Source organism: Stegodyphus dumicola, chromosome 1 (assembly GCF_044657685.1).
Source record: "Stegodyphus dumicola isolate Sdum_Otavi_A_Nest chromosome 1, ASM4465768v1".
In the NCBI taxonomy this organism is placed as follows: domain Eukaryota; kingdom Metazoa; phylum Arthropoda; class Arachnida; order Araneae; family Eresidae; genus Stegodyphus; species Stegodyphus dumicola.
In genome coordinates, this window is record NC_140768.1 from 112764163 (window position 1) to 112773506 (window position 9344).

At 29.9% G+C, this 9344-nt stretch overlaps 1 long non-coding RNA gene across 1 annotated transcript in view; it reads left to right on the forward strand.

The window, feature by feature from the left end:
- Positions 1 to 550: 550 nt before the first annotated feature.
- The window catches only part of LOC146999207 (uncharacterized), a 17438-nt gene continuing 8644 nt past the window's right edge, over positions 551 to 9344 (forward strand). Inside the window, exon 1 of the long non-coding RNA XR_015041827.1 lies at positions 551 to 649. This is a non-coding gene — a long non-coding RNA (uncharacterized LOC146999207). The remainder of the gene's footprint in view (positions 650 to 9344) is intronic.

Genomic DNA, 9344 nt, shown 5'->3' on the forward strand with positions numbered 1-9344 from the left:
CAGTTCCATTTAATCTTTGTTATAAAAATCATATGAGGCTAATTTTTTTTTTTTTATTTTGTTTAATGTACGGAAAAAATGATATAGCGATTTTAGTAATTTTTATATGAGGAAAAAATTAATAAATAATGTAAATAAATAATTATATTATATTTTATATTTTTCCTGAAACAGTTAAAGACATTCTTAATATGGAGATCTACAGAATAAGTACAAGGGTCCAGTTAAATGAACTCAAAATTTGCATAGTTAATTTTACGCTAACTTTTAAAAATTAACCGGATTTACGATCATACACTGAGCATACACAGACATTTTTATTTTTCGTAGAAAAATTTAATTATTACCTTAATACAGAGATGCTGTGAATATAAATTTATATAATGCAAAAGTAAGTTTATTTCATATGCTAATTTAGAGGCTTTCTTAATATGTTTAATTATAAAGAAAAAAAAAAAAGCGTTGCAATTCTTGTTCACTGACCAATGGCAAAGCAGACACTTTCTACTTCCGGTTGTGGCGGGATATTTGTGAAGTCAGCACTCAGCAATGGCGGCCGAAAAGAATGGTAAAGTCGCAAAGAATACTGTTTGTTCGTGGATTGGCGTTTGTGACTGAATCCATCGAAGTTACTAATTATTTGAAGAAAGTAAGTGAATATTTTATATTTTCAGTGTTTAATACTCGTACTTTCTTCACCTATATAAAATTTTATAAATAACGTCTGTGTAGGAAATGTGATTTTCCACGTGTTGTTCTTTTGTGTACGTGCCTAATGATTCATTTTCAGGATTTGGTACTGTTAAATTTGGGTGAGACTAAATTTCAACTTGGCAGGAAATTTTGATTGGTTGGCTCTGGTGACGTCATTTTGACGTATTTAAACTCCGCCTCTCATGTGGTTTACAATCAAAACTCATCATGCGCCATGTTTGGTCATGACCAAAGATGGGTTCTTCTCTTGCTTTACTAAGATATCCGTATAGCCAGGGCTTAAATTGCGTCGGAGCCCACCGGAGGCTGGCTCCGGTACTTCTTAGTTTCAGGAAAAATTCATAATTCTAGCCGGAGCCCTAAATAAAAAGGCTTTGGCACTTCTTTTATGTAACTGAACAATAATTTCAGTAGAAATCTGGTCTTGGAAACTTTATTTTCAATAATAAAATTATATTAAAAATTGCTTATTAAATTCTAATTTATCACTTTGCATTTTATTAAATTTTAATTATTTAATTACTTTAACCATTAATTTTTTAATAATGAATTATTTAATTTTTTAATTGTTAATGATTTTATTAGTCATCTTATTCTCTTATTTATTCTTGTTCCTCTTTCCTGAAGGTCTTCTATAGGGCTCTGGTACTTCTAATTTTTGAGATTAAACCCTGCGTATAGCTTTGTTTTTCTAATATGCTTCCTTAGGGATTATGACAGCCATATACTGGTAAAAGGCCTTAGACCATTTACCAAAGCAAAGATCCGAAATGGTTTATATGGTAAATAAGAGAGTTCGTAAGGAAGGTTATATTGTAATAATTTCGTTTGGTATGAAAACTTCAGTTTAGGAAATTGGATAAAATGCAGATATTTTTTCCCCATGAGAGAAAAGTCCTAAAACTACTTCAACTATTTTATTTTGTAAATGAAGATAAAATAGCGCCTGATATGCGTATGTACTAAAGAGGACTTCAATTATTTAGTGAAATAAATAAGGACAAAATACAAAATTTGAAATTGTAGTTTAAAATAGGTTTTTATTTGATTAAAGCACTCGAGAGCTAACTGCCTACAGGGAAGGATGCCTTCCTGGAGAACTTTCTAAGGGAAACTGGCTCATATACACATTACACATGAGGAAAAACACGAAAATGCCTATGCAGCCATCCCAAATCATGTTTAGAATAAAAATTAATTTGTTATTTATTATCGTTTGCGATTATTAGTGGTAAATATGTATTGAAATCCATTTAGAGCAAGATCTGCAAAGAAATGAATGCGGAAGAATCTAAATTCTCAGAAGAGATATGCAATTATCTGATTATAATCAGTAGAATTTGCTTTGAGTTAATCCATATTATGTAACGTTATCAAGTGACTAAAAGTAAAAAACACTGGTAATTAATTCTCCTTTCCTTGATTTGTAGTAGTTGAATGAAATGATCATAAGGTAATTTCATGACAAAGAAGCACTTAAAAGTCTATCATGCCCGAAATCTGTTTGAATGTTTAGTCATAAGGGTACAAAAGTATATCAATTTTTTAAAGTACTGATTCTACTGAAAATGTATTGTTTACAAGATAAATAAATAGCTCTTGCATGCTTCGCCACTTTATAAAATTTTTAAAGATTTTATTTTTATTTCTGTTTTTGGTTGTCATATATCTGCATACTTTGCAGCCCAATGATTTATTTACTGTATGAAATTTATTAATCAATTCTCTTGGAATAATTTAAGTTTTCACTATTCATAAATTGTTAATGTAATCACTAGCGATTCAAAAATGCTCAATAACAAAATACAGTAGCATTTTCAAAAACACTAAGATTTACACTTATATGAATTTAAGAATTTTAAAGCACTTATTATATTTTTGTGGCATTTTTAATCATTTATTTAGAGAAATACCAGCACACTCTCATTTGTCAGCAGATACTGAATTATGATTTTCCTCTGTAACAATCAAGTGCGATTGTTATTCCTATTATGTTCTCTATCTGTATATGATGTTACTATCTATATTTGACTGAATCTGTAACTGCATATTTCATGCTGAAACTTTTAGTTCTTTTGCACATATTGTTGTGATACGTCCTAACAAACACATTATATGTCGATGTTTTGTAAAATGATGTTGCTAACTGTACTGTATGTGTACCATCAACTGGAGAACTTTACACTTATAATTTAGTAGTGAAATACTGCGACAGAATATGCAGATCAAAAACTGATTAATAAATTACTTGTGTAACATAGCAAGGATGAAGTAGTGACAAGATTAAGAGCATTTTAAATTTATATACTGTTTTTAATTCATCATATTTTAATTTTATAAACTATTTAGAGATTATTTTATATACAATATATTTACATGATGAGATATCAATATACATGATCAAAAGAATCATGAATTATAAGAGTTTCATTATTTCCAATGGCATCTATAGCAGCTTTCTTGTATGAAGTTGTTGCAATATTTTCAGTACTGCATGGACTTTTTCTTTTCTTTCTCGTAGAAAAGAAATTCTTTTGTTTCTCTGCTTTTTTATTTGTAGGTTCATAGTTCACCATTTTCAATTTCGGCTTTTCGCTCTTTAATTTTGTAATCACTTTATTTAGTGTGTTTTCAATATCTCCCAAAGTTATATTATTTACTGTTGTTGATGTTACAAGTTTTGATATGATACTCAGTTGATCTATAATATGGTGCTTGGTTCCTGATTTTTTAAATTTTTGTGCTGATAGATCAAGAAAGGATTTTACATCATTTGAGTCTTTAGTTTTAGCTGGCTATTCTCTATTAGGTAATCTTGTCTTTAAAATTATTGCATGTATACGTTTACAGACACTTCCTTTAATCGTGGCATCTGTGCATGTGCATACAAATGCATCGTTACAAATTTTACACCATTTACAAACAATGTTACAATTAATGCATTGTGTATGTATTTGAGTAACAGTATATTCAAGAGTAGGGTCACTTTCTGAAATCACATGCCAAGAAAACTCATTGGTTTCTGTGATATTATTAGCTGGAAAATTTATTGCTCTGTTGTGTCGTAAATTTGTTTGGTTGATCTTTGATGTGTTTGTCCCTTTTGTTGTTTTGATAAATCTCTGGAACCATTTATCTTGCACCATATTAATAAGCTTCGCAATGCACCTATCAACCCTCTTATTTCTCAATCCATCAAGATAAGAATATTTTAAAACTCGATGCAGTGCTTCAAGATGATTGTTAGTTGTGATGTTACATCTTTTTTTATAACATTTAGCCCACAACTCACATCTGTTTGCATAATTTGAAGCAAAATTATTAGCAAACTTGTCTGTATCTCTATCAGCAAAGAGTTTGCTGAGGAAATCAGATATCAGTGCTTCAAATTCTTTTATATCATGACATTCAGATACTACATTTAAAAATTTCAAAACTTCCTTTCGCTTTGAGGGGATAATTGAATTTGCTGCTTGCAGCCATGCCTTTTAACGTGCCAGGTGCATAGAATCCTAAATTTGGCATCACACATTACTGATGTCCATGCAGTATAATATACTGGTGCATCAGCACTCATAAAGCAGTTTACAGACAGCAGTCCAACTTTGTCCCTAATACACTGAAAAAATTTTGCATTGAACCTAAATTTACTCTATTGCTTAGGCAAAAAGCAGCAGGAAATCCTGAATTAAACTCGTCTATGACTAAAACTGTCGATAATTGAAAATCGTATGTATTAGTTCCATGTGTGCTATCGATGCATATGCTATCGGATCCAAACTTTAAAAGCATGTGCTTTTGAACATTTGTCATTATGATGATGCAGAAGTCACTAATTTCCAAGTGCTAATCTGCTGCTTCTCCTTGGAATTTTACAAAAAGAACTGGATTATCATCTAAACATTTCATTTTTCTATCCAGATCCTTAAACTGACAGCATCAGTTGGATGATATTGTTCATCATTACCAATACAGTAAGAATTAGAAATGTTATGTATGTATGTCTTTTTTTGTCAATAAATGCTCCCTGTAAATGTCTTCTTTAATACTATTCCTTGTGGAATCTAATATTTTCTGTGGTGGAATGCCTTCATTTAACTTACCTGAAAATATTGCATTTATATGATAATGTTGTATAATAATGTCTGTTTTATATTGAATTTCACAATCAAGTTCATAAAGAAACTTACCTGCAATCACTTCTCGCAAATCTTTTGTTAATGGCAAATGTTCTAGATCTACTGTGTGTCCCACGTGTGTTTGGAAATATAAAATCTTAATAATGCCATTACTGGTAACTTCAGTAGTAGATGGACAGTGCCCTTCTATTTTGCAGGTACCTTGTGATTTTATAGCTCTTACACCTTTACTTTTAGAATTATAAAATCCAGATCGATTACAAAGGAAGTAATTCTTTTTCCCACTTTCTTTAAGAGTTATTGTACTTCTCAAAAAGTAAGAAATTTTTTCCCTTCATTCTTCCTCACTTTTCCATTGTAAGAAATCTAAATTTGAAGGGTAAACATTAGCTTACATACAATATAAAAGCCCATTATAATTGTGAACTAGTGAATCTTTAAAACAAAATTACTAATTTAAAACTAACCAAAATCTTATTTTGACACTGATTGTAAATAGATACTGGTCACTTTAGCAGAATATTTTTTCTCTTCAAGAAGAGGGACCTGTGTCTAATTGCTCTCAAAACTGATAGTTTTATTTAAAATCTACACTGAAATAAAGTTGCCTAATTTTAAGTCAGGGGCGTAGCTAGAGGGGGGCATCTGTCCCCGGGTGCAGAATCCAAGGGGCGCCAAACTGATGTTACGACATTTTAGAATTAAATGTTTTTCATCCTTGGCAAGCAGTAGAGGGTGCGAAACCTTCAGTTGTCCCTGGGCGCTGAAAACCCTAGCTACGACTCTGTTTTAAGTTGTACATTGGCATATTTTTCTTCCTATGTTACTAGTACTAGTACTCGTACAGTTACTAGTACTCGTGTTCCAGCTAAACAAGTCTTAAAACATATTCCCCAAAGTTGTATAATAATGCAAGAAATTTATTCTTAAGAGACAAATTGTCATCAGACATTTTCCATAACATGAGTGTCATCTGGCCTATGTCTAAAGTAAAAAAAACATTGTAGCCTGTTTCTTGATAACTGATACAATGTGTATAGGTTATTAAAATTTTAAGACATCGAATAAATTTCTTTAAGTAGTTTTAAAATAACATATAATAAATTTTAAGCCTCATTTACATATAATAAAATAAGTGTCTATCATACGATTGAAGGTTGCCACTTTAATAAAGATTTTAACAATTTTTTTATTAGGTCCACATTATTTTTGATATCTTCATCATACATATGCATTAAGAGATCCGTTTGTGTAATAACAGGATAGTCTTTTTTTTTAATGAAGCACTGAATTACATGTATAAATAATTATGTAGCAGTACATCTCTATATATGTTTTTATTATTTAGAAAATGTTTACTTCATATTTCAAATAGTTGAGGAAGAGAAATATTACTTTGAAATATTTTTACTGAAGAATAATGGGGGTTTATCAGGCTAACAGAAAAAAGCAAGATGCTAAGGAAATTATTCTGTTATCAATTATACTCACAAAAATAGATGTATTTTATTCCCCAGCTTGATGAATGAATTTGCAAAAATAGTAATTTGTACTCAGTTTGGGGCTATTCAAATTAAAAACGTTTATTGCAGAAAATGCAAATTTCTAATATCTTACCTTCATATGTATTAAATGTCATTTCAACGGAGTTAAGAGTGTATCCATGTTGATCTCTTTTACGTGATTTCTTAACTCTTCAAACGTTCTACATGAAAAATTGCAGGCATTAATAGGACATTTCAAATTTCCTTCAGCCACAACAGGTACTTTATGTACTTCCCGAATGTGTTCATATAAAACCTTTTTCTTTTTGTACTTTTTGCAGCAGTACATACATTCAAATACTGCTTTTTTTTAATATTCCATTGTTATAACAAAACGTTATGTACTACAATAGAAAATAAAAAACTTATTTTGTCATCAGAAATATTAAAAAAAGAATAAAAACTGGTAGCATATGATATTAAAATATTTAATTTTTGACACAAAAAAATGGTAGCATATGATATTAAAATATTTAATGTTTGACTGAAACTAACAAGGCTTGCTATTCTGAAACATTTTTCATTTTCCTTTGTTCAACATAGGAAATTTCCGCTAAATTTATCTGTTCCCAAAAGGCAATATATGAAAAATAAATAGATTACAAAAAGTTTGCCTCAAAAATAAATACTTTACAATAATTTGTAATCACGTGTTTAATTACAAGCGAACAATACCTAAATTACCAATTAAAATATTTTATCAAAAAACACTTTTGGCTCGCCAAAAAATATCACTGCAGAGCTCAGAAAACAAGCAACCGAAAATGGCAGGTAATCCTGTGGGGTAAATCTAAAACACTCCGCTTTTGACGTCACATGTGACGTGTACCGTTGACCAATCAAATTTTCCTGCCGAGTTAAAATTTAGTCGCTCCCGTTAAATTTTGCACTAGTCTGTTTCTTACTGTTTGTGTCACTCCTTTTTGTATGTGTCTCACCTTTTTATAGTTATATTATTTTTACTCAAACGTTTTAATATTTATCTTAAAGCATACTGTAATTAAGCAGGAAATAGCTTTTAATGGAAAAAGAAAGGCAATATTAACATGACTAATTGTTCAGAAATCTGTTATGGAAATGTTATCTACCTTATGCCAAAACATAAAGCATGTAACGGCAGTTTTCGGATAACCGGCTCTTGGTGACCTCGCTACGGCGGCCGGTGGTGGCGATTTCCGCCAAACCCGGCTACCCACCCGACAACTTTCTGCTGACGTTTAGGTTACTGTAGAATCCGGAGTATCGGGAGGGATTTAGGGAAAACTTCTGTGTGCTCATATTGAAGGTCACGTGACCATTTTTCTTCGCTTCTGCTGCGTGGTTAGAAGTTGAGAAGTTTGTCTCCTACTTCATCGGAGCGTAGGTAAATAAATAATAGTGTTAAATGCGAATTAAAACCGATAATTATAAATAAATAATAATGTTAAATGCGAATTAAAACCGATAATTATAAATAAATAATAATGTTAAATGCGAATTAAAACCGATAATTATAAATAAATAATAATGCATAAATGCGAATTAATGCGAATTAAAACCGATAATTATAAATAAATAATAATGCATTAATGCGAATTAAAACCGATAATTATAAATAAATAATAATGGTAAATATGAATTAAAACCGATAATTATAAATAAATAATAATGTTAAATGCGAATTAAAACCGATAATAATGTTAAATGGGAATTAAAACCGATAATTATAAATAAATAATAATGTAATTAATTATTATTTTTATATGTTTTTTTCCCTTTTGCTTTTCATTTCTTACATATATACGGATAATTAAATATAATAAGAAGATTAATTATTATTTTTATGTTTTTCCCTTTTGCTTTTCATTTTTTACATATATTGTTCGTAATTGGAGTTTCAATAAAAAAAATTTTAATTCCCTTTTGCTTTTCATTTTTATTTTTAGAATTAAAACGGATAATTAAATAAATGATAAATTATTAATGTAAATAATAAATTAATGTATGTAAATTCGGTGTCTCCTACTTGATCGGAGCGTACGCAAATAAAAAGGCGACCCACCCTTTAAGGAAATGTTCCTCTTTTTGCAATCACAACTCGAAAATTATAAATCAGAGAAGTAACTAGGCAGGATTCTGATACTTAATTTGGAATGAACTTTGCAAGTCATTCCGTAGCGTTTAATTTTTTTCATATCTTGAATCTCTTACTATCATTAAATAAGGAAGAAATTGCAGGTTTAAATGTATAGTTCTCACAATGTAATAAACGACAGTACTTGCAACCTGTGCAGTCGCACGAAGAGGCATGGTTAGGGACAGAAAAAGTTTGGATTTAGAAGTACGATTGACATTACCAAATGGCAAAGTTAAAGGCAGATAGATTTTTTCTCTGTTATTTACACTAATAAGCGGGAGGGCAAGAACGCCTTTCTAATTGTTATTTGAAATTAAATTTTACAATTTACTTTACTTTTGCTTTTAATTTACTTTCTACAGCATTCAGTACGTGAAACCGTCAATAATAATATAATAATGATAATAAAAATGGTATCACACAACTAAAAGTATATACTACTTCGTAAATTTCGATAAATTAATTACTGAAAATATTAAGCATATCAGTGGCAGCGTTGGACCTAATAGTTTTAAGTTGCATTTCAACATTTGAAAGAACGCGAATTACATTGCTATTTTCACCACACAAACGAATGGAATATTTCAGAAAAGAATTCTCCCCCGTTATTACAATATTTCAATAATTTTCGCAAATTAAAAAATTTATTTAATACGTTTTAATAATAAATGAAGCGATTTTTCACTCATATAATCCCTTTGTACATTACTATCTTTCATTTCAGAACCACTGCATAACTTTTCTAAGACATAAATAGCTTCCGTTAATATATGTTCCCATACATTATATTTATTTTTTTTTATATTTTTGTCTTTAATAAATTAATGATAG